The sequence below is a fragment of the Gallus gallus genome, chromosome Z (assembly GCF_016699485.2).
Source record: "Gallus gallus isolate bGalGal1 chromosome Z, bGalGal1.mat.broiler.GRCg7b, whole genome shotgun sequence".
NCBI lineage: Eukaryota > Metazoa > Chordata > Aves > Galliformes > Phasianidae > Gallus > Gallus gallus.
The window spans coordinates 35,073,340-35,094,673 of NC_052572.1; the positions used below are offsets into that span (position 1 = coordinate 35,073,340).

General features: G+C 41.3%; 1 protein-coding gene and 1 long non-coding RNA gene across 39 annotated transcripts in view; one reads left to right on the forward strand and one right to left on the reverse strand.

Moving 5' to 3' along the window:
- Nucleotides 1-177: 177 nt before the first annotated feature.
- LOC121108354 lies at nucleotides 178-12,903 on the reverse strand. 2 transcript variants are annotated; one of them, XR_005842819.2, is made up of 4 exons: nucleotides 12,118-12,903; nucleotides 11,566-11,723; nucleotides 10,104-10,245; nucleotides 178-469 (listed from the first exon to the last, which is right to left on the reverse strand). It is a non-coding gene; the product is annotated as an uncharacterized LOC121108354 (long non-coding RNA). The 2 variants fall into 2 exon arrangements; XR_005842818.2 differs by lacking the exon at nucleotides 10,104-10,245.
- Nucleotides 12,904-13,042: 139 nt separating this feature from the next.
- PIP5K1B (phosphatidylinositol-4-phosphate 5-kinase type 1 beta) overlaps nucleotides 13,043-21,334 on the forward strand; it is a 94,694-nt gene continuing 86,402 nt past the window's right edge. For 11 of the 37 annotated variants that reach the window (XM_015280275.4, XM_040655537.2, XM_046905370.1 and 8 more), the window contains exon 1: nucleotides 13,043-13,109. The gene's annotated coding sequence lies outside the window, so the exon portion shown is untranslated. Of the gene's footprint in view, nucleotides 13,313-14,062; nucleotides 14,150-15,462; nucleotides 15,820-15,941; nucleotides 16,252-17,085; nucleotides 19,186-21,334 lie in introns of those variants that run through there. The other 26 variants (XM_025144714.3, XM_040655540.2, XM_015280278.4 and 23 more) reach the window with 17 other exon arrangements.

Sequence of the window (21,334 nt, forward strand, 5' to 3'; positions counted from 1 at the left end):
GGATTCCTCTTTTTGCTTCACAGCTATGGTTCCTCTCAGTGATGGGACAATTATGCTCTCCTCTCTATCCAAACTTAGCTCTGCCAGCAAAGCTGCTACCTTCCTATGTGACATTTAGTACCTTGATAATAAGGAACACTGTGCTATGCACCAATTAGTAAACTCACTCTATGCCAATTTTCTGAGCACGCTGGAAATGTAATATGGCAGAAATGTTTACCCAAGACCAGATTAAAAAAAAAAAAAGAAAGAAAGAAAGGAAGAAAGAAAGAAGAAAAAAAGAAAGCACAAGCTCCAAGTTTCTCAATGCTGTCATTACTTTTCTATCTGTTTCTCTGAAGCAGGTAATTTTCTTCTGATGGGCTTGACTGCCTTCTAGGTACTCTGGTGCATGCCTGCAAAGAAGGGTGCAAAGGCCACCTCGCTCAAACATGTAATCTTCACAGCCATCTTCCATGCACTTTAAGACCTCACAAGAAGGAAAGGGAAAGAAAATCAGACACAAGTTATAGCCTGGAGTTGTTCCCTTGGATACCAAAATACTGTGACTTATAAGCCATATTATTATTCTTATGGTAATTTTAGCTTATTTCAACCCCCTTCACACCCTTCTACAAATGGTGAAGTTGAGATTACATGCTTATCCCAACACGTGGCTGCCTAAAAGGACATCAGTTTGAGATGAGGTCAAGTTATTGGTATTGGTAAGCATAGGGGGAAAAAAAATTAGAGGTTTTTTCCTCTGATGTAAATAGATTACTTCCCCTTACTCCGTTGGAGATGGCACATGCATATCAAATATGACAATCCATCCTTTGTCTCACTGAAGAAACAATCTCAAAATCTTTTGCTTTGTCTTCTGTTCATTATCTTTCAGAGAATATGAAAGTTCACAGGATATTGTAAAATGGTACTGTGTCACACATCTGAAAAGAAGGCTTATGGCTGCACATGTATGCCATTGTGAGCAGCGCTGCTCAAGGAGAAAACATTTGTGCATCTGAAAACAGTAGGACCCAAAAGTATGGGAAAACCCTTTTGTCACCCTTCAGATTGTTTAGCAGAGAAGCAGACTTGCTTTTCAATGACTTTCTCTATTTTTAAAACTTTATTTGAACTTCGTGCAGATTTTACGGAGCACTCTTCTCTGCTTGCAAGGTCTGGGTATGGATCCTGCAGCAGTTTCCCTGCTGCAGCTGGAATGAAATCCTCACTAAGCACATAGGATCAATATCATTCAGACTCTGGTTAATTATATCATTGTATAGCTTTTAACTGCAAACGCGTCTCATACTGAGTCAAGATACAAGTTTACATATACAAGATGAGTGGTTTGAAGCCTTTAATCAGATTGTTGGCAGTAATCATTCCAGCCTTTCTAGCTCATTTTAATTTCCTCAATTTATTTGCATGTCTAGCTATTGCATCTGTTCTATGAAAGGCCTGGATACTGAGAAATAAATGTTGTGTTTTGGTTTGGTTTGGTTTTCCTTTGTCATGCTAATTCAAGCATCATAATAATACCTGCCAAGTGGTGGAGTTATGAAAGAGCAGACTGAAACCACTTCATCTTCTCTGTAGTTGAGGACTTGTGGGATGGATGAACTACACCACAGACAGCAAGTACAAAGATATACTACTTCTGCTTTCATTTTTCTCTGCTTTCCTTCTGTGCCTCAGCCTCTTCTTCTACTACCACTATCACTTTACCTAACACTATTTTTCTCTTATTTATTTGCCTACTTTCCCTGCTGATTTCTGCTTTGCTCATTACACAGTTGTATCTAGTACCTCTAGTTGTATCTAGTACCTTAACCACCTAAAATGTGGGTTAAGGATACAGTGGACTAAAACTGACACCCAGACAAATGGCTGCTTCCACTCTATTTTAAATATCACCATGCCAAACTCTTCCATTTTCACATTCTTTCTCTACGATGGAAAAGCATCAGTGCAAGAGAACAGAAGAAAATGTTTACATTAAAAAAAAACGTCGTCGCTTTTGAAAAGATTTGCCATGTGTTGAGTAAGCTTTTAAGTTGTCCTAGGGCAAGATTTCCTTCTGGCTGTTTCACGTATGATTGTAGCAGCTAGGTGAGGGCACATATGACAGGGAACTAGGCTTCTTATGGAGCAAGAAACTGGTCTCAGCTCATTTCTTGTGCACTTTGAAGTGTAAGAAGACTCGATGGACTACCTGAAGTCAGATACCTAATGAAGGGAGGATGTGGTCCATCTTTCTTCTCCAGTGATGATTTAGGCAATTTGTGTAGACCAGGCAAAAATAATCTTGTTAGGAGGGAGACTGTTCAGAAGGTTCACTCAGGGTCTTTTTTGTGGCTGCAATGTTGCATGTGGGTACATCAAAAAAATGCTGACTGGTTCTTCGGTGCTTCCTTTACAAACTGGTGCACTTAGCCTGGAAAGAAAGTGGCACTTCGCAAGAACAGCGAGAAAGTCTACTTAGCTTGTGACGTGCTTTCTGCTTGCCACACGTGGACTGTCACTTCTGCACTCTGATGAAGTTAATATGAGGGTGCTGTTGTTTCTGAACTTTCTAACTGTATTCATACAGAATTTGTATACTCCGGTCAGATAAAGGCTGCTCCTTGAAAATTTAGCTACTGGTGTCAAATTGTTTAGAATGAACAGTTGCATTATTCTCCTCTGTCAGTTGTGTAGCCTAAGATTTCAGAACTACAATTTAATTAAAAGGATCTTTTTTCCCCAACTTAAAGACTACTGTGTTCTATCTATGTACTATCTACTTTCTCAAGCCTTCCTCAATGCTAAATCCATATGTATGTACTGTTTTAGGTTTCTGTATGTGATCTTCTCAGCCTAATTTTAAAAATTCCCTTGACCTCTTTCCTCTTCATTCCAGAAATCTTGGGAACTGAAGAAGCCGTGGGGTTATTAATGGGACAGAATTTCCTCCTAGGTGGGTAGGTAAAATGCATTTCTAAATAAATAATAGCTTTTGGTCACTAGTCAAATGGATGCTAGTTGTCCTAATTCTGGCCCTTGCTACTGAGATGTTTTATGACAGACTCTTCATCTTTTGCCTAATCTAAATGATTTATTTGTTAATCAGAGTCCTTAAATCCTCTGAGATGGTACACTAAAATAGAGGCACTCATGATGCTCTGGCTCTGCCTTTAACACATATAATTTTTTTAATAAGTAAGAGTTCCGTCTCTGACTGTTTGCACAAAGCTGTCAGTTACCTCCAGTTCTAAAAACTAAATTGTAACAACTCTGGCCTACTACTTCTCTGAAACTTAATGAGTGCTTAAGCAGCAACCTTGTAAATTCATACTTCAAAACCTTATTTGATGACTAATATCTCTCATAGAAGAGGATAGCGGAGTGGAAGAAAATGGATGTACAAATTGTTGTAATCAGTGCTCTTATTTCTGTATTCAGCTGTGACAAATTCTGTAATAAGGCTACACATCAGATTTTGCATCTGAGTCTCTGGTTTGTCTTAAAGATACATGAAAACACATGCAAAGGGCTTGCCTACTAATTAAAAAAAAAATAATCACAGCTTATATTTTTTACATTTGTATGATCATTTTGGTAACTTCAGAGAACTCCATTTGCTTTTGCATTTGATCCCATTAAAATAATTTAGCATTTTGCTAACAGTTTCAACAGCAGAAGGACTTTATCCTTAGTAGCCTGAATGGTCTCTCCACCAGGAGAATAACAACCTTTTCAGTCTTCCAAATCATTCTTTTTTTAAGCAAGTTCTTTCTGGTTTGCAATATATGCTGCAGCACATGGCACTCTTCCAGACCTCCCCCTTGCCTTGCCAAAACACTTGGGAGATGCTGATTTTGTTGGGCCAGACTGCACAAACTTGACGGTGTACCAGATGTTAACCATCACCAAAAAAGTTCTATCCACCAAGCAAACTGCTGACTCAAAATGTGTCAGACTGCCCTGTGGGAAACTAAAACTACGTTTTTATTTAACACGGTGATGCAGTTCAAACACAGTTAAAAAGGGGATCTTACAAATGATAACAGCAATTTCACAAACACTGTGAAAGTGAAAAAACTTCTAAGAAAGGCAACACAACAGTCAGCAGCCCTGCTTACTAAGTACTACTTACTTCAGCAATTGCTTTTGAAACTAAGAATGCTCAATACTAAAAGTTTATGACAGCTCCCTGATTCTGGGTCTGATTTTTGACCCCCAGTTGAGCATGTACAACAATGTCTTACTGACTTCCTGTGCTCAAGGACTACGGTAAAAATATCTAAGGAATGACTATTTAATTGAATAAACTTCCTAAGCATACTTCTTCAGAGATACTAACAGATTTACTACCTGGATTCATATTGACAAGGATTACAGATAATTCATGACAATGAATATAGTTTTTGTAACTTATCTTTGACCTTTTCATTTTTCATGGGAATGAATATCTTCCTACTGACGGGCGAACTTGAAACTGCCATAGCAACAGGATCAGTCTTATCTTGGGGAATGTAAATATAAATTATAATTTGCAGTAATCTGAAAGTATTTTAAAAGAATTTGGTGCCCTGAAATACAGTGTTAAATTTGTGTACTGCAAAGAATACTGAATTCCCATTGTCCTTGTCACTAAAGAACTGAGAGTAAAATACCTCATTCCTTTCCTGATGGCCCAAAGTTAGACAGTATTAAATGGCTGATACCTTAAGGGTAAAGACTTTGAATTATAGTAGCACTGAACCAAAAGAAGTAAACCTACTCACAGCTTAGAAGAAAAGAGGAGGGGGAAACAAGAGCTCTCTATCCATAATAGACACTATTTTTCATTTCCTAGAAAGTGTCTTTCAGCTGTCTCGTCAATTTTCAACTACAGGTTTAAAATGAGTTGAACTGGATTTAACATTTTTGGTCTTCCTATGTATTTCAGTACATATCACATGTGGTATTTGGTTATATAAATTACTGATTCAATCTCCACAAGAGTTAAACATCTATTGCAAAACATAGTAATTGCTCTAATATGTCTGATTATTTCAAGACAAAGCAAGTCAAAATTTCAATACAGCTCCAAGAATACAATCTACAACACTGATGAACCTAACATAACGTTAAGTACATCCCAAAAGGCTAAACGATGAGTTTGGACTCACTGCCCCATTTGAATAAACAGAGAGCAAGAGGATGGCTGTGTAGCTGAAACCAAGAATTCTATGATATCTTGCTATATGTACATAATACAAGTAGCAATTTTATACATGGAAAACTGTGAGTTGCTGAACTTCAGACCATGGCCTTTCTGGTACTAAACCATGGCAGCGCCTCTTTGCCTTTGGGAAGAAAAGGTGTTCTGCATTGCTGCTGCTCAGCTTCACAGCTGTCTGCACAAGGAATTCCTTTGTTTGCATGAATTACAGCATTCACACAGTGCCTGGTGTTATAGCAGCCAGGAATTTTAAAATATATACCAAGTAGAAGTTGGCAAACCCTTTTTAATACTAAAAGTAATGTGTATGTTGGCTTCTGATTGTTAGCGTCACTTTTAGGGGAGAAAGTAAAACGCTACTTTGGAAATGTTTCTAACTGTGACATTTGTAAAAAGGAGTCATCATGAAAAATTTGAAGGCTAGTTCCCATTTTACTGTTGATCATAACTCTACCCAAGCAGCAGTTCGTGAAGTTTTAGTTAAATAAACAAACTTGCACACCTTGAACTGGAGAACAGAACGTCTGTGTTCTGAAGAGGTACAGGCAAGTCTGAGGGAAATCACAATACCTGGCTTTGAGAGGCTGTATTTCACCAAGTTAAAACAAACCCTGAAATATGTACAGTTAAGAATAGCCTGCAAGGACAAAATGAGGAGAATTAAAGAACAAACTGAAAAAATAACAAACAGTACAAATGGAAAAGAAGAATCGAGGTGACAGTGTTGCAAAAACTGAAATGCCAATGATAAATATAAAAAAAAAAAAAATCCTGAAACCAATTATGTAAGTTTTTCAGTGCTTTATGTACATCTGTGGAAGCATTTTTACTGAAAATTAAGTGTCCAGAGCTACGTATGTGGGAGCTGGGGTGTGGTTTGGATTCCAAGTCTTACATTTGCAACAGCCACTAATATTAATCAATTTTCTGTTTCATAAGAAGTTACATTTAAAAAGAGAAATTTCAGCAGTTTACGGGCACATATGGTGAGAAGCTCAACGTTAAACATTATTTCAGCCTCACTACACGTAGGTAACACAATCACTGTGGTTTATCCAAGCAAGCAGTATAGCTAGGAGATCTGAGCAGAGCTAACAGTCGGAATTTACGTGTGCTTTTCTCTCTTCTTGCACTGTACTGTAGGAAGGGAAAAGGCTATCTTTGGGATTACTCACATGAATAAACTCTAGAAAATTCCATTTTTTCCAATGTAGTCCTCTCCAGCTCACTAGCAAAGTCCTGTCTGACTGTTGTGCAAAATCACTGATATTACTTGTTACTAATCTTGACTGTTTGATCATAATCACAGAGGTATTCCTCAAGGACAACTATAAATACTGTTTGAACCGTTCCTGCAATCCCATGCACTGGGTTAGAGCTTATCTGTCAGTGAATCCCACTCATGGGCTTAGAGCTTATCTGTGAGAAGCTCACAGCAAGTTAGGGGGGCTGTATGAACACCAGAAATCAATTAACAGGTAAGCTTTGCTCACCATGTCAGGATGAGGCAGAAAAGTGGCCTAGAAAACTGCTGCCAGAACTCTGTTACAGTTAGCCCCTTTGTGAGGAAAGGATTTCTGGGGCAAAATAACATTGCCCTGAGGCATGCAGGAATGCACCTTGATTCTCAGTGGGCTGAAGCTATATGCGTACTTACATATATACAGGAAATAATGAGTAGAATGATGAAAATCCTACCAATAACATTAATTACTATAACAAAGCCAACAGCAAGTGAGAGAGCTCTTATTTTAATTTTGTATCACTTAAGAAAAGTAGAAACCTCAAACATATATAGGTGAAAGGAAGAGACTTTCCGTACCTCAGAGATTTTATTTAAAATAACTTCTCTTATTGCCTTGGCTCCTCTTTACTCCTAGTCAAGTAACAGTCATAAAACTGCCAGCTTTTCTTTTTATATATAAGGAAGATCCTAAATGAAATTTGAAAGAACAAACAAGAATGTGCCTGTACTATATTTTTAATTTCCCATCGCTGCTCCTTAATATCCAGGTATTTTTAGGTCAAGGTCAAAGGCATAAAGCTCTTGAAGATCTATTCCCTATGAAGTTTTTCTGGCCTCTACTTCAAAGCCATCTTTTTGTAAAAGTACACTTTATGTTTTCTTTCACAAAGAGATAAAAAGCAGCCATGAGTGTAATAAATACTCAAGACAGCAGATAAGATTGGAAACTTTCTCCATATTTCCATGCAATCAAGAAAACAACTACTTGGCTTTTGTCTTAAAGCTGGACTTAAATAACATTTGAATACCGATATATAGTGATAAGACAGGGAAGCTCAGCACAGATGTTGAGGCAGAAATGACACCATTATCTATAGTAAAAGTAGCGGACTGAAGAGTATTTTTTATTCTATCATAATCCTACATAGCAATGTCCTCAGGAGATACCTCAGTCACAATTATGAGAGATGCTAACAATTGTGTCATATATGCAACTCAGGAACATGCAGTCAGAACATGACTTCACAGCTCCTTGATGGCCTCTATACAGAGACATCTTCTCTTCAGCAGCATCTCATTATCTTTGACAGTGTTCTGTTCAGACATCAAGATCTGAATGCAGAAAGCTATTCAAAGGACAGCCCTCATGAAAACTTGTGAAGAATTATGACAAAGGTTTTCTAGACAACCTTTTTCACTAGATGGAGTCAGAAGAAGATTCAGACATTCTTCAACACGGACAATTTTTAGGGAGGTGGAGAAGGAATTCTGAATGTCTTACAAGCACCTGTTCTGAATGTTGCTGCTTTTGTTTGTTCTCTGTTATGTTTATTATTGTTTTCTTTCTTTTGTGGTCAAAGAAACTTATTAATACTTTTTTTTTTTTTTTTTAGCTTTTTCCACTAATAGGAAATTCACAGTAGTGCTTGCTTACTTGTGTCAAATTTAGAAGAAGCTTGTTAACTACAGAACATTTTCTTGATTGCTGGCACAGCTCAATGCAGCACCTCATGCAGAGTGATAAAAGTCAGTCTGCCTAATTAGCACCACTTAAAGACAGTGCTGGAAGACATTGCTTTTGTAGCCCTAGCTGTGTATGGACCTTCCCTTGAGTATATTTGCATAACACTGTACTGAGTCATGTATGCAGGCCATAGGAACAAGCCTTAGCACAAGAATAGTATTTATTAGCATTTGTTTTTCCATATGATGGTATGACACTGCAACAGAAATATGCTGGAACTCTGTTCAGTTATAAAAGAACACATCTGAAAAACAATACTTGCTAAGTCTTTACCTCCAGCCAGTAGAGAATATTTCTCAAAGTTTAGAGCTTCTATTTAGCTGGGGATAAAACCATGTTTTCCTGACCTGCTACTAACTACACATGACCCACACTTACGAAAGACTTTTGAAATATCTTCACATAAAACCCACACATAACCGTTCACACATGGAAGTCCATATGCAATTCCTTGTTTTGAAATATTGGGATGTCAGACTGACACATAGTTAATGTACTTCTGAAAACTCTTCAGGACAAATAAGGACAAATAAAAGAATATGTGGATGGCTAAGAGGAAAAGAGTCATGGATGAAGAGCCCTGAAAAAAAAAATAATTTATTTATAAACTTATCTGGGATGCATAAAGGGGTTCAAGAAGGAGTTAGTTTCCTATAGCATCAGCTACAGAAAAGTGAACCTGTTATTTTCACACTGATAGGATCTATGGTACAAATATGGTTTTGTTCTAAGGATGGGATCAAGATGGTTTGCCACCCTGTAGATAGATGCTGTCTGAATTTCCACGGCTCATGTCAGTATCTGTATGAGGAGCTCTCTAATTTCTGCAGCACAGCTGAGTGCCTAGTTCTGCTCAGCTATCTCAGTTGTTTCTGCAGCTGCAAAAACTTGGGAAAATGAGCAGTTCTTATCTACCAGTGACTTTCCTGCTCCTTTAAAAGCAATCGTAAGTTAAGTAGGTAATGCCTATCGAACAAGATCTGCTATCCTTAAAGCATGCAGGGTCCTCTTGTAAGGCATTCTTTGCTGCCCTGGTTTCCAGTGAATAAAAATTCAGGCCTTCTGTTGATATGCTCATATGCCATGGCTCACATCTCTTTAACAGCATACAACAGGTTACTGATTTAAGGGACAAAAAGGAGCATATGCTCTTGAAGGTTTAGACAAACAAGACAATGATAAATTTGCATTTCCTGGAAAGTGGATCCTTAATGAACATGCATAATGTTATTTTAATATATACCCTTTGTAATTATTTTCATAACCACAGAACTGGAAAAGGGTGTCGTTTTAAAATACAGCCTTGCAGAGTCTTTAAAGACATGGCAAGAGACTAATGTAGCAGAGAAAATTGTTTCAAATGAGAGATAAAAGTCTTTGCAGATATATATATTTCTGGAAAAAAAAATTCCTTCTGCAAATTAATATATCATGGAATTGTCAATCTTGAAAAAGCACCTTGAAGTTTAACTCCTGTATAAATCACTATCCGGCTTTTGATGCAAATACCTTTGTTATCTGTTGCTACTTAGAAGGCTCAAAGTTGCCCGTTACAGTTTTTTCAGATTTCTAGATTTTCTTCTCGATTTCTTTTCTCCGAACGTTGAGAAGAAGCAAGTCTTCCTATGTGTGACTTTCCTTCAAAAACTGGTCCATGGCTTCTGGGTATGGAATGTCAATGGAACTAAAAAATGATGTGTGCCTAAAATACGATCTGTGAAAGATGCTGCACTCATTCACTTACTAGCTCTGATCAGCATTGGCTCATAGATTTTGAGACAAAATATTACTTTAATCGTCTGACCTCTCTCCTCTAATAAAGACAGCTGAATCTCATGGAAGTAACCTTCGGCAACAGAGCACACTCTACTCCCATTCTTATGCAAATGTGAAGGCAAAGATGCAGAAAAAAAACCCCAAACCTTAAATGTTCTGCAACAGCAAAATGAGGTAGCTACAACTGCTCATGGTTTCAGATGTATTCATCCTGGTCTTGTCCACCACTGATTCTCCCCGTAGCATGGACTCACTCTGTCTCAGGCACGGCACACAATTACGCCTGCCCTGTGTGGGGAAAACTGTAGTAAACCGTCGTGGGAGGAAAGGTACTGCATCCAGTTAAAAACTCATCAGCATGAAGCTAACTGATATAAACTGTTGGATGCAGTCCGAGCCATCACTGTGAGCTTATGCCAGGTCACCACTCTGCTGCACTGCTTTTGATCTAAAACTACAAGTTGTAAAAATAACTTTAGTTATTGCCTGTACATGTCTCCCAACATTCATTTATAAAACCAAATAAAGATTTATCTCATCTTAGGTATTTTGTTTCTTCCACAAAAAAAAAATGGCTGCGAGATGCTTTAATATTTTGAAGACATAAGCATAAAGTCATGTACATAAATGTCACCATCACCAAGAGTTACTGTATAATTGAAAAAAATGTGCTGCACTACCACTTGCAGCTGTAGATTTTCTGCAGTTACTCTGTACACTCATACAGTGTAAGCAGCATGGTGTTTTAGCATGCAGTTCAGTTCAGAATAACCTACTGAAATGAGAACTACTAAATGTTAGGTCATAAGGCGGGCTCCACCATAGCCAGGGGCAACACACACCAGGCTGAGTTTTGTACACCTGGGCAGGATACTGTAGTAAGGTCCCAAGGCGTTTAGCTACCACCCTAGCTCCTTGCAGCACGAGGAGAAGAACATGGACACTGACAATTTGCCATTTACTGACAGTTTCTTTAAATACGAGGTCTGCTTCAAAAGTAAAGCCTCTTATTATATCATATTAGCCTAGAGGTGGATGTTGGTGTGGTAGCAGTAAGGGTTGAACCTTCCTATCAACACTCCATTACGTGTTACTGCTATGTGACACATGGCAGTGGAGGGCCAGTCTGACAGAATGGCATCTGACATGGAAGCATGTCTGAAGCAAAAGTGGGAATGCAAAAAAAATGGCATGCACTGACATTTATTAACACTTGCTGAACATTTACGGAGACCAAATAGTGTATGCGAGCACAGTGAGGTGATGGTTGGTGCATTTCAGCAGTGGTGACAGTAACAGTGGGTCACCTCCACTAGAGCAGATTTTTATGAGTGTGGTATGCAGGCTCTTGTTCATTGCATGTGAAAATTTAGAGCTAACGTTGGAAAACAACTGTTCTGTAGCTGCTAATTTGCTCTATCAAACAGTGTTATTTTGCTCTTTGTATCTGTTGTCATTTCCCCTGAGATAAACACAAGGCATTACTTTCAGAGCAACCTACATAATATAGCACTGCGATTGGATGGATATACATGTCGATGGAGAAGAACATTCTGGTACCTGTTTAGTTTAGCACTAAGCATAAACAAGGAATAGAGTCACTCTTACCTCATAATGTTGCTCATTTGTTCTTGTTGTTGTTTTTTCAGGAAGAAGAGTAGGAGTTCTGTCTGCTCTTGTTTTTTGGGTTTGGGACTGTTGACAGTTCTCCACATACAACCACCGACTTCAGATGAAACCTAATTCGAAGCAGTCCACCTTAAAGCCTGAAAGGAAATTTTGAGATTGTATTGCATTGGATTATTCACTCTTAATCTTCCAAATACTCCTATGACCACAGGCTTGTCGGTGCTGCAGATTTTGAACACATTAAGAAGGTGTCATTCACTCCAAAGATTTAGATGGCACATCTGACTGCTCTGTCTAAGCAACTGGATTACTGGTGTGAAAAGCAGAAAGCAAAGCATCAGAAGATGAGATGACAAGAGGGCTCTCTTGCTGCTGTTACCTTAGAGAAGCCATTGTTATCTAAGCAGCGTGACTACTGCACGTTGATTTGAGTAAACACACAGCGTTAACTGTTGCTATCATTTGTTATAAAAACCATAGCTAATAAAAAACAGGGTGCAGTAAGGATCTTGAACAAAATGGAAGCAGCACCTTGAAATGGTGTTTTGATTCCTTTTCTTCAATATGCATGCAGATAGAATAGTTCCTTCTGCAGTAAGAATTCAAACGTGCATGAGTCAGCCCATCCGATATCAGCAATTACAGCCATAAACGCATAGCTATTATGCATTCAGCTTGTGCAGCCTGGAAGTAGTCTACTCTATCAGGAATAAAGATGGTAGGGCTCTGCTGCCTTCCTCGAGGCAGGCAGGGAGTCCAGCAGCACCGCCCTGGCCGTGCAGCCCTACCACCTTTCTCTGAGAAGCTTCTGCCCGTTAGAAGTGCTTCCCTGAAGGCAGCAGGACCAGGATATGCTCTTCCCAACCCCACTGTCTGCGTGTTTGTTCTCCCAGCTTCCTTCTCACATTCTTTACTCAACACCGCTTTGTAGCCCAACTGGCCATCGCCATGTACGCCTCCTGAGGCCTATGGAACATCAGCACTGCAAGTACGCAATGCTGTGGGATTAACACCCTGCAGTCTGGCACCCCCTGGGGGGTTCTGCCTTGCGTTTTCCTGCGTGGTCCCTCTCAGGGCGAACGTGTGGGCCTGCCCAAAATCAGCGTTGTCTGCACAACTCAGGACATAGGTGCGATCAGAGAAGGAACGAACGCGCGCAGCCTTGCCGAAGGGCTGGCAAGACATCGAGCACAAACGGGCCAGCGCTCCTTTCGGCCGCATACGGCGGGACTCCTGCACCAAGGCAACACACAACGCTACCGAACACCGCGACCCCCCCAGGCCGCTCCCGCAGATGCAGCTCGAGAGGGGCGGGGCGGGGCGGAGCGGGACGGGACGCGGCGAGGCGGGGCGGAGCGGGGGTAGGGAGGAGACACCGCCCGCCCCCGCCGCGCACCGGGCGGCCCACGCCGCCCCGGCCCGGCGGCGAGCGGGCGGGAAAAGGCGGCCCCCGGGCGGGGCTTGGGCCTCGTCCCGCTGTGCCGCCCTACAATACAACACGCCGCTACACACCGGAGCTGGAGGTGAGAGGGCCGAGAGGCTCGAGGCAGCAGCAGCGGCAGCGGCAGCGGCAGCGCGGGGCCCACTGCGGCCCCGAGGGGCTGTGCGGGGCTGCACAGCGGGGGCAGCCGGCGGGTGAGGCCTGGCAGGCTGGCCGGGTGGGAGGCTGCGGCTGTGCGAGAGCGCGGGGCGGCCGCGGGTTCTTTCCTTCTCCTTCGGGGAGCGGGTAGGGGTCTTGTGGGGAACGAGGCGCGTGCTGCCTTTTCTGTTTGTTTGTTTTACGTTGTTCTGTTCGTTTGTTTTCTGTTCTGTTTTTAATTTTTAGGGCTTTCTTGCTCATTTTGTCCCGCGGCGGGGGCTGCGGGCTGTGGGCTTCAGGCTGTGGGCTGCAGGCTGAGGCGTCCCCGGCGGGCGGCAGCGCTGCTCGGCATCGGCTGCTGGCGCTGAATTCACCTGTCTGCCTGTTTGTGTGTTGATTTCTGTCTGCGGAGGCGGGGGGGGTGGGCTGACGCGAACTCCCAAGTTTCATAATTGGGGGATTGTAGCTTTTATTTAAAACAAACGAACAACAAAAAAAGAAACCCACCAAAACAAACAAAAAAGCGACCAATAAATAAACAAACCAAAACGGGGCGTAAGAGAGCGGCGAGGGGGGTAGATCGGCGCACGCCTCAGGCACCGTATTTTCCCGGATTAAGCTGCGCTGCGGCTAAATGAGATTATTCACGTGCTTCAAGTTAAGCCTCGGGGAAGCCTCGCTGCGAGCCGCCGAGCGGTTCTGCGTTGTGCTGGGGTGGGCTGAGACGCTTCTGTTCAAGATGCTCGTTTCTCTGAATCGTGCCCAGCAGAGGCAAGCTCTCTCAATGGGCGGCTCACCTTTCAGTACCGTAAGGTGTCTCTGCTAAAATGGCAGTGTTTCCAGTACCCTGCTGAGATGGTCGGGGGCTTTTTTTTTTCCTTTTTTCCTCCTTTTCAGTGCTGCTTCTTCAAAAGTGAGCTGTGGGTAGCGTTGTGCTGTGGGAGAACTCTGCGCAGGTGTTGCGTTAGCTCTCCCGAAGGAAAGGTAGGTAGACTTGTTTCGTGTTGCTTCTGAAAGGATATTGCTGCAGGTGAAGAAACAGTTCTCCTGGTCTGATAGAGAATTATGTATTTATGTAAGTGTTTCGAGCTGTCATTTGGATAATGTGAGGTGGAGGAGGGCTCAGATCAAAAGGAAAAACACAAACTCTGCTTAAAGTGAGCCTTCTATGAGGAGTGCTGGCAGTCTGGGAGTTAGCAAATGTTTATGGTAGCACCCGTATTTTTTTTCAAGTCTCCATGTAAATTCTTAGGATGTTTATCCCATGGCTTATTACAGCTGAGGCGCTTTTTAATAAAGTTATTCAAATTGTCTCTTAAATTGTTTTGATCTTCAAAGCGGAGGGTACTTAATCCTGCGAATGCCTGTTACAGTTGCTATCCTGACTCTCCCTGCACTTAGAAAAGGAAAAAATATATTTTTTTTAATTTCTAACACCTTTTTTTTTTTTCCACTCAGTTTCTCCCATCCTTAATGTATTTTTTTGCCTCCTGGCTATCTCAGAATTGATTCACAAAAGCATTGAACACAGATACCCAAATCTGTTTTGTTTTTAAAGGTCAGTTTCTAATAATTAGTATAGCTAAGAAAAAGTGAAGCCCACACGTATAAATGTTTTTTTCCCTGCTCTTCTTATTTAACGCATTTAATCTCTCTTTCCTTTATTCTTCCCTTCCCCCACTTAGATAGCTGTGGAAAACTGTGTTCTAAGTTTAGGAATTGATCCTGGAACCATGAAAACAGTGGGGGTTTCTTTCCCTAGGTTCAGCTGCTGCTGGTGTAGGGCTGTGTATAATCCTCTGTCACACACTTAGGTCTTCCTTGTATCTGAGAACTGAACCACAGTGCTTGAAAATAAGCACGTGTTGACCTTGTTTGCTGTAACAGTGTTTGTGTGCTTTTGGAGCGGTCTTGGTTGTTTTTCCTTTCTGTTTATTATCGAGTCTCTAGGCAGTAGAGGAATTTTTTGTACTTCTGGCATCAGCAGAATAGGCTACAAACTATAAAAATGCTTTCTTTGCAGCTTGCGTAATGTAGTCCAGGTAGTGCTAGAAATGTGCTCATTGATTCTTGCAGCTTCATGTGTGCAGCATCTGCTCTGTGTGCTTATCTGTGTAGCCAAGGCATGACAAGTGTTTTGGCGTTGTCAGCCACTCCAGGACAGAAGCAGGCAACAGCTTTTCCTTAGGGCCCAGACCAGTTAGGTGCTGCCTCCTCTTCATCCCTATTTTATGTTGGATTTTGAGGGGAGCTACAAGCAGCACAGTGTCTGCACAAGTTTCAGCGCCCTGCAGGACATGGTAGTGTGCTGCTACTGAGAGCGTTAGTCTTACACAGTGGTTGCAACTGGTTGTCATTGCAAAGTGAGACTTTGGTTATTGCTGATGATTACATGGTGCTACAGTTGAAATCTGCAGGCAGCAAAAGCCAAAAAGCAAACTTCTCTAGTTGGGACAAATAAAACGTGCCTGTAGAACCATATAGATGAGTGTTCTGGTATGTATAGTAGCGTTCAAAACTCTACGCTGCTCTGAACAAAGTAGCAGCATTAGCACAAGCTAAGTGCAGTGAAAAGCTGTTCTGAAGTCTTAGTGACACTGCGAAGCAGCAATTGGGAAGAGGATGCTCAAACCTTCCCTGCCACCTGGTACTAGGTACAGCTTGGCTTATCGTCATCCCTTTGTAGGTGTAACTTGTGTTTGAGTCCCTCTTACAGTATACTTGCCTGCTTTGGGCCCACACCACTGATACTGTGAATTTTATTTTCCCTAAATAGATCAAGTGTCTGATTTGTCATCGCAGATTCCCGCTGTGGTTATGAGGTCATGCATCTTGTCTTACTCTTCACGTTTGTACATCCCAGAAAGAGCTTTTACTCCTTCTTTGGGACAAGAAACTTGAAGTCCTCCTTCTGTGAGCTGGAAATCCCATCTTTTACCTTCCCTCTTCGCTCTCCAGTTGTGAACTAAAAAACATATGATCCTGGTGTGAGGTACAATGTCTGCCATTTTACTGTTATCTCTTCCTTGCTGCAAAGCTATTTTATTTCAGATTGACAAAGCAGGGGGAAACTGAAGGTGTTGCAGGTGAGTTATATATTTTCACCATTGTCCAGCTGTGCATTTTTTTTTTTTTGTAATTTAGATATTAGGTTTTTTTACAGTTAAGGTAATGGTAAGCTATTACTAATTTCTTCAGTGTGACACAGCTATGATTTCTTCCATAGACAAGAAGGAAGTTACTTGTAAAGCTGCCTGCATGATGCTGCGTACATGCGTAGATGTAGGGCAGTTCTGTCAAGTGATGTGAGTGCTGAATGAAAATGAGCGGCCCTTTTATTAACCACTCATTTTGATTGTTAGTTCTGTCTTCGAGATCCGTCCCTTGTGTGACCACATGCCACTCTGCCAGCTCCCTGTGTCTGTCATCCTTTGATCAGATTGGATGTCATCTGTGTAACTGTGATATCTGAAATTCTGTAGTCAGCAATACGCCATTGAAAGTGTCTCTTTGATGCTGAGAAACGTCTGCATTACAAGCACCGGTATTAGGGATCCGGAGTTGGGTTCCACCTAACTCCTTTTGTCTCTGCACAAACGTACTCTTTTGCAGTTTTCCGACAAATGAAAATTTAAATGAAAAGGCCTAACTTAGTGCCTTTTGTATGGAGTTGCTAGTTTATGATTAGAATTGTATTAAGTATAATGAGCGCAAATATGAAGCTGGCTTGATTTTTATAAATAGTTAAAAAACTGAATACCATTCAGCGTTAGAAATATTGCTGTAATTTACAAATGCAATTATTTAACCTTGTTTACAACTCCAGAAACATGGCCACATCCTTTGAACGGGAGGAGACTACTAGTATTGAAGTTTGAAGCTTGATGAGCAGTAATGGGATGCTGCTAAAGTTGACAGAACTACTACTACTACAACTAAAGTTGACAGAAAATACTACATCTACTGTGGCAGTTTGCCACTTTTTTGACTGTGGTTACACAATGGTTGGTGGGGCTTAGTGGTAATATGTGATCACTGAACTGATCTGGATTAATTAAAATATCCTGGTGTGGAGGGAAGCTGTTTCTCAGCTAACTCTTCAACAGGTGGTGTACTGGTACAGCCATGTGCAGGGCTGCACTCTGGCACCAAGGGGCTCTGCAGATGGCAATGGGGAAGTGGATAAGAAGTGGTGTTAGCAGGTAGAGACTTTCCTGCTTCTTTCCATCTTGAGAGAACCATATTTGAGATTGCTGTTAGCATTAAAATCAAGAGGAGGAAATATGCTTGGTTGCAACAGCTGCTATCCACACCACATCTCCAGCCTGCGTTGGTCTGGATCTTGCTCTGGCCAGAAGCCATAGGTAATGAAACCCCAAGGCTGGACTGTGTCTGCAGAGGGTAAATGGGACAAATTCTCCTTGTACTGTTTTCTGTTCAGAACTTCCTGTCACCTTCTATCTGGGAAAGTCATTTGCTTTATTCTCCTGCCGAGTTTGTTTTCATGAGAAGTTCTTGGCCCGTGTACCCGTGCAAGTCAGCTAGATGCCATTGAAGTGAGAGCTTAATTGCAGCAGGGATGTGTCTATCACTCTTCTGGTCACAGCACAGCTAGTCCAAGCTATGGTGGGAGCTCCCTGCCCTGTGCTGGGCTCATTCCTGTGCCACTGTGCTGCTGCTGACTAGGTCCCCGCTCTAGAATGCTGCTTGGATATGTGAACTCATGAGAAGTTCCTTGCTATTAGCCACGACCACAAAAGCCAGTGAGAGAGTTCTTAGCTTCTCTACAGGGTGCTCTTTTTTCCCCCAAATCTAAAGATGTGGGTGTGTGTTTGTTTGTAGTTAATAAGGATTCACTGCATGAGATACAATGTCTCAAACTGTGGTTTGATAATTAGAATCATAAAGTAGAACCCTTAGAGTTGGAAGGGACTTTTAAAGGCCATCTAGTTCCACTCCCCTGCAGTGAACATGGACACCACACCTAGATCAGGTTGCCCAGTGCCTTATCCAGCCTGGTCTTGAAGGTTTCCAGGGATGGGGCACTAACCACATATCTAGGCAAGTTGATCCAGTGCCTCGCTTCCCTCACTATTAAAGACTTTTTCCTTATGTCCAACCTGACTCTACCCTCTTTAAGCTTGAAGCCATTTCCTGTCTTTCTGTCACTGCAGACCCTGCTAAAGAGTCTGTCCCCTTCTTTCCTGTAGCTCCCCTTGAGATATTGAAAGGCTGCAATTACTGATGATTTTTAGGGCAACAACAGAGCTGGAAGCTGCATGCCAATTTGTTTAAAAATAGTTTTAAAACTTTGGCATACTAAAGATTTCTGCTGGTCTCTTGGGAGATCTGGAGAACTCTTTGCAATTGGTTGGTTTACAAGATTTGGGAAATGGGTTTCTGTTGTCCGCTTTCATTTTCCCAGCAAACTCTTTTATTGGTAAACCACTGTAAGCATTCAAGACACAGGGAAGTGAGTAGCAGCCAAGTTTTAGTTTGGGTAATTAAAAAACCCATTGCAGCCATTGCTGCTGCCAATCTTTAATAAGAAGATTAATGAAAGTAATTATTTGGGCTCAGAATGAGAGTTTTTGTGTTTATATTTGTTTCCCAATCCAAACTGTAAAGGTTCAGGGTTTTTGAAACAGAATTTAGAGTTTGACATGCTTTCTGGTATGGCTTTGTGCAGAAATCTTCAGTGGATGATTGAGTTAAACGTAAGGATTCAGGGATTCTGTGGACTTCTGCATTGAAAGGTTCTGCAGATATTCTTTGCCTTTGTACCTAATTAGAGGCTGGATCTTAGTGTGTCATGCGTCAGGTGTTTTTGCCTGAGAGCAATGCAGTCTTTGTATGAGGCCATGCCCAGATTTACTGTGTCAGTTTGCACTGCTTAGCTTGTTGATGCTTCCTCCTCCGTAGGATGGTGTGTGGTCAGTGGAATTCAGTTTGTCTGACAATCTTTGATAAAGAAGGACTTTTTTTTTTTAACTGCTGTGAAAGAACCCGAACAGTCTCAGGTAAGAACACCGAACTTTGTCATAATCAGTAGTGTCATCTAAGCTGGGTTGTTTTTTTAAAATCATTTTCATTATTTAAAGTTATTTCAGTTTCAGTTCAGCATTCAGAAATCTAGTAAGAGGTGTGTGAGGTGTGTCTTGGATTTCAGGTTTCAGTGTGACTTTACATGTTCTAGCGTCTTGCAAGTTTGAGAGGGCTTGGTTTGGTTATATGGTTTGTCTGAATATTTTTGTCTGCATCATTCTAAAAAATCATTGCTAAGGCAGTAAATACTCCTTATTTACTTAAGGGGAAAAAAGGGAAGCTGCTTTTCCCCCAAAGTGTCTGCTGGGGGAACAGAAGAGGTTTATCTGAGGATGGAGAGGTGAGAATTTATCTTTGCAGCTGATGAAGAGGTTGCAGTGCAGTGCGGTCTCTTGGCTGATGATTTTTGGCTCTTGTTAAAGATGGTCGCACCTTTAACCTCTCTATCGTGCAAAGCATAATCAGCAGATCCACATCTGCAGGTTCTCTTTAGGACCTTCTCTATTTTCCTTTGTGGTATATTTTATGTGAGTCTGTGGTTCTGATTTGTGTGGTCTCCTACCATGCAAGTTCTGGTTATGGAGGTCTCCTACCTAGTCCACCCAGCTCCTAGTCGCCAATCTGAAAAGAGATAAGATGGTACTTCTGTGGCTCTGAGGGCATTATTCATGCTCTGGGTGAAAGGTCTGGAAAGAAGAAGGTATGTGTGACTTACCTTGCATGGAGGATCATGCCTTCGGCTAGACTTGGCACCCAGGTTCTGTCAGGTTTAGTGACTCTCTTTAACTGGTGGAAGTCATTATGGGTAGTTGTGTAAGGTATAGTACAGTGAATGAAGACAACATACATAGAAGCCTTTGAGAGACTGGTGCTTTAGTCCTTTATTCACTACTTAACTTCACACACGCTTTGTGGAGAAAAGAGAAAATATTTACATTCAGAGTGGTAGTGGGAGAATCCTGGGGGAAAAGAGAGACATCCCATGAAGTCCAGTCACTTTGTTCAGTAGAGAAACAAAGGAAGTATTATACGGAGGTTTTTGGCTAGGAAACAGAAAACCTTTTCATAGGAGTCCCCAGCTTCTGGTTTTGTTTTTAATACAAACATGATGATGTAACAAGCCATCTTATTAAATAACGATACTTGTACATTTTATGTTATTGAAGTTTGTTTACACTGTAAACCCTTTGCCAGCTATGTGTAGATCAGTATGGTAGGACACGGAGGAATTAGCAAATAATATTACTATATAATTCTGAGCAGCAGAAATAAAAGTAGAAACCCAAATTGAAATCCTGCTTTGCTTCAGGGCTTTGCTTGTCCTTGTATGTGGAGTAGTTTGAAGCTACTGGGACTGTGGATGACAAAGGATCATTCTCTTTCATGATCACTTTTTCTTGGATTGTTTTACTTGTGCTGAAGTTGTGATGGTGTCCTCTTAGAGAGATGTGCCACTGGGGCTACTTCAGTCTTCAGTCATGTCAGTTTGGTAATTCACATGCAGAAAGCAGAGATAACATTGTTGAAGGATAGTTTGAAATACGGTTTCAAGATAGAAGAACACATATCATACAGTGTTGTGCTGGGTGTAGACGTATTGAATTCAAGTATGAGATTAAAAGAAAACAAACTTTGAATGAAAGCACAAATGCCTGTGTAATTTTAAGGTACCTTTTTGAATTCTGTTGTAATTAGATGAAACTGTAATTTCTAGCAGAAGTTTTACTAATGCTGAAACTGAGAAGGGAATGTTGCTGCAGACGGACAGATCCCACCTAGCATTGTCTGCCTTATTTGACTCTGTTTGCAGAAGGCTTGCAAAGCCCGAGGTTTTGGGCAGTGAAGGAATACTATAAGTCACATGCAGCCCGTATAGCCTGCAGTGAAGTCAGTGTTTTCTTCATTTATGTTTCCTTAACCCAACTAACCAGGTTAAGTGAGCACAAGCCTTCCTGTTGTGCTGTGATTAGTTAACAGCTAGCATTCAAAGTTTCAGTGTCGAACAAGCCCAGTACAAACCACATTTCTAAGTTAGTGGTTCTTGATATTAGCTCTTGAAGAGCTAGCATAGAAAGCATCAGTGTAAGAAAAGGATCTCAAATAACTCTTTGCAGTTACCAGTTC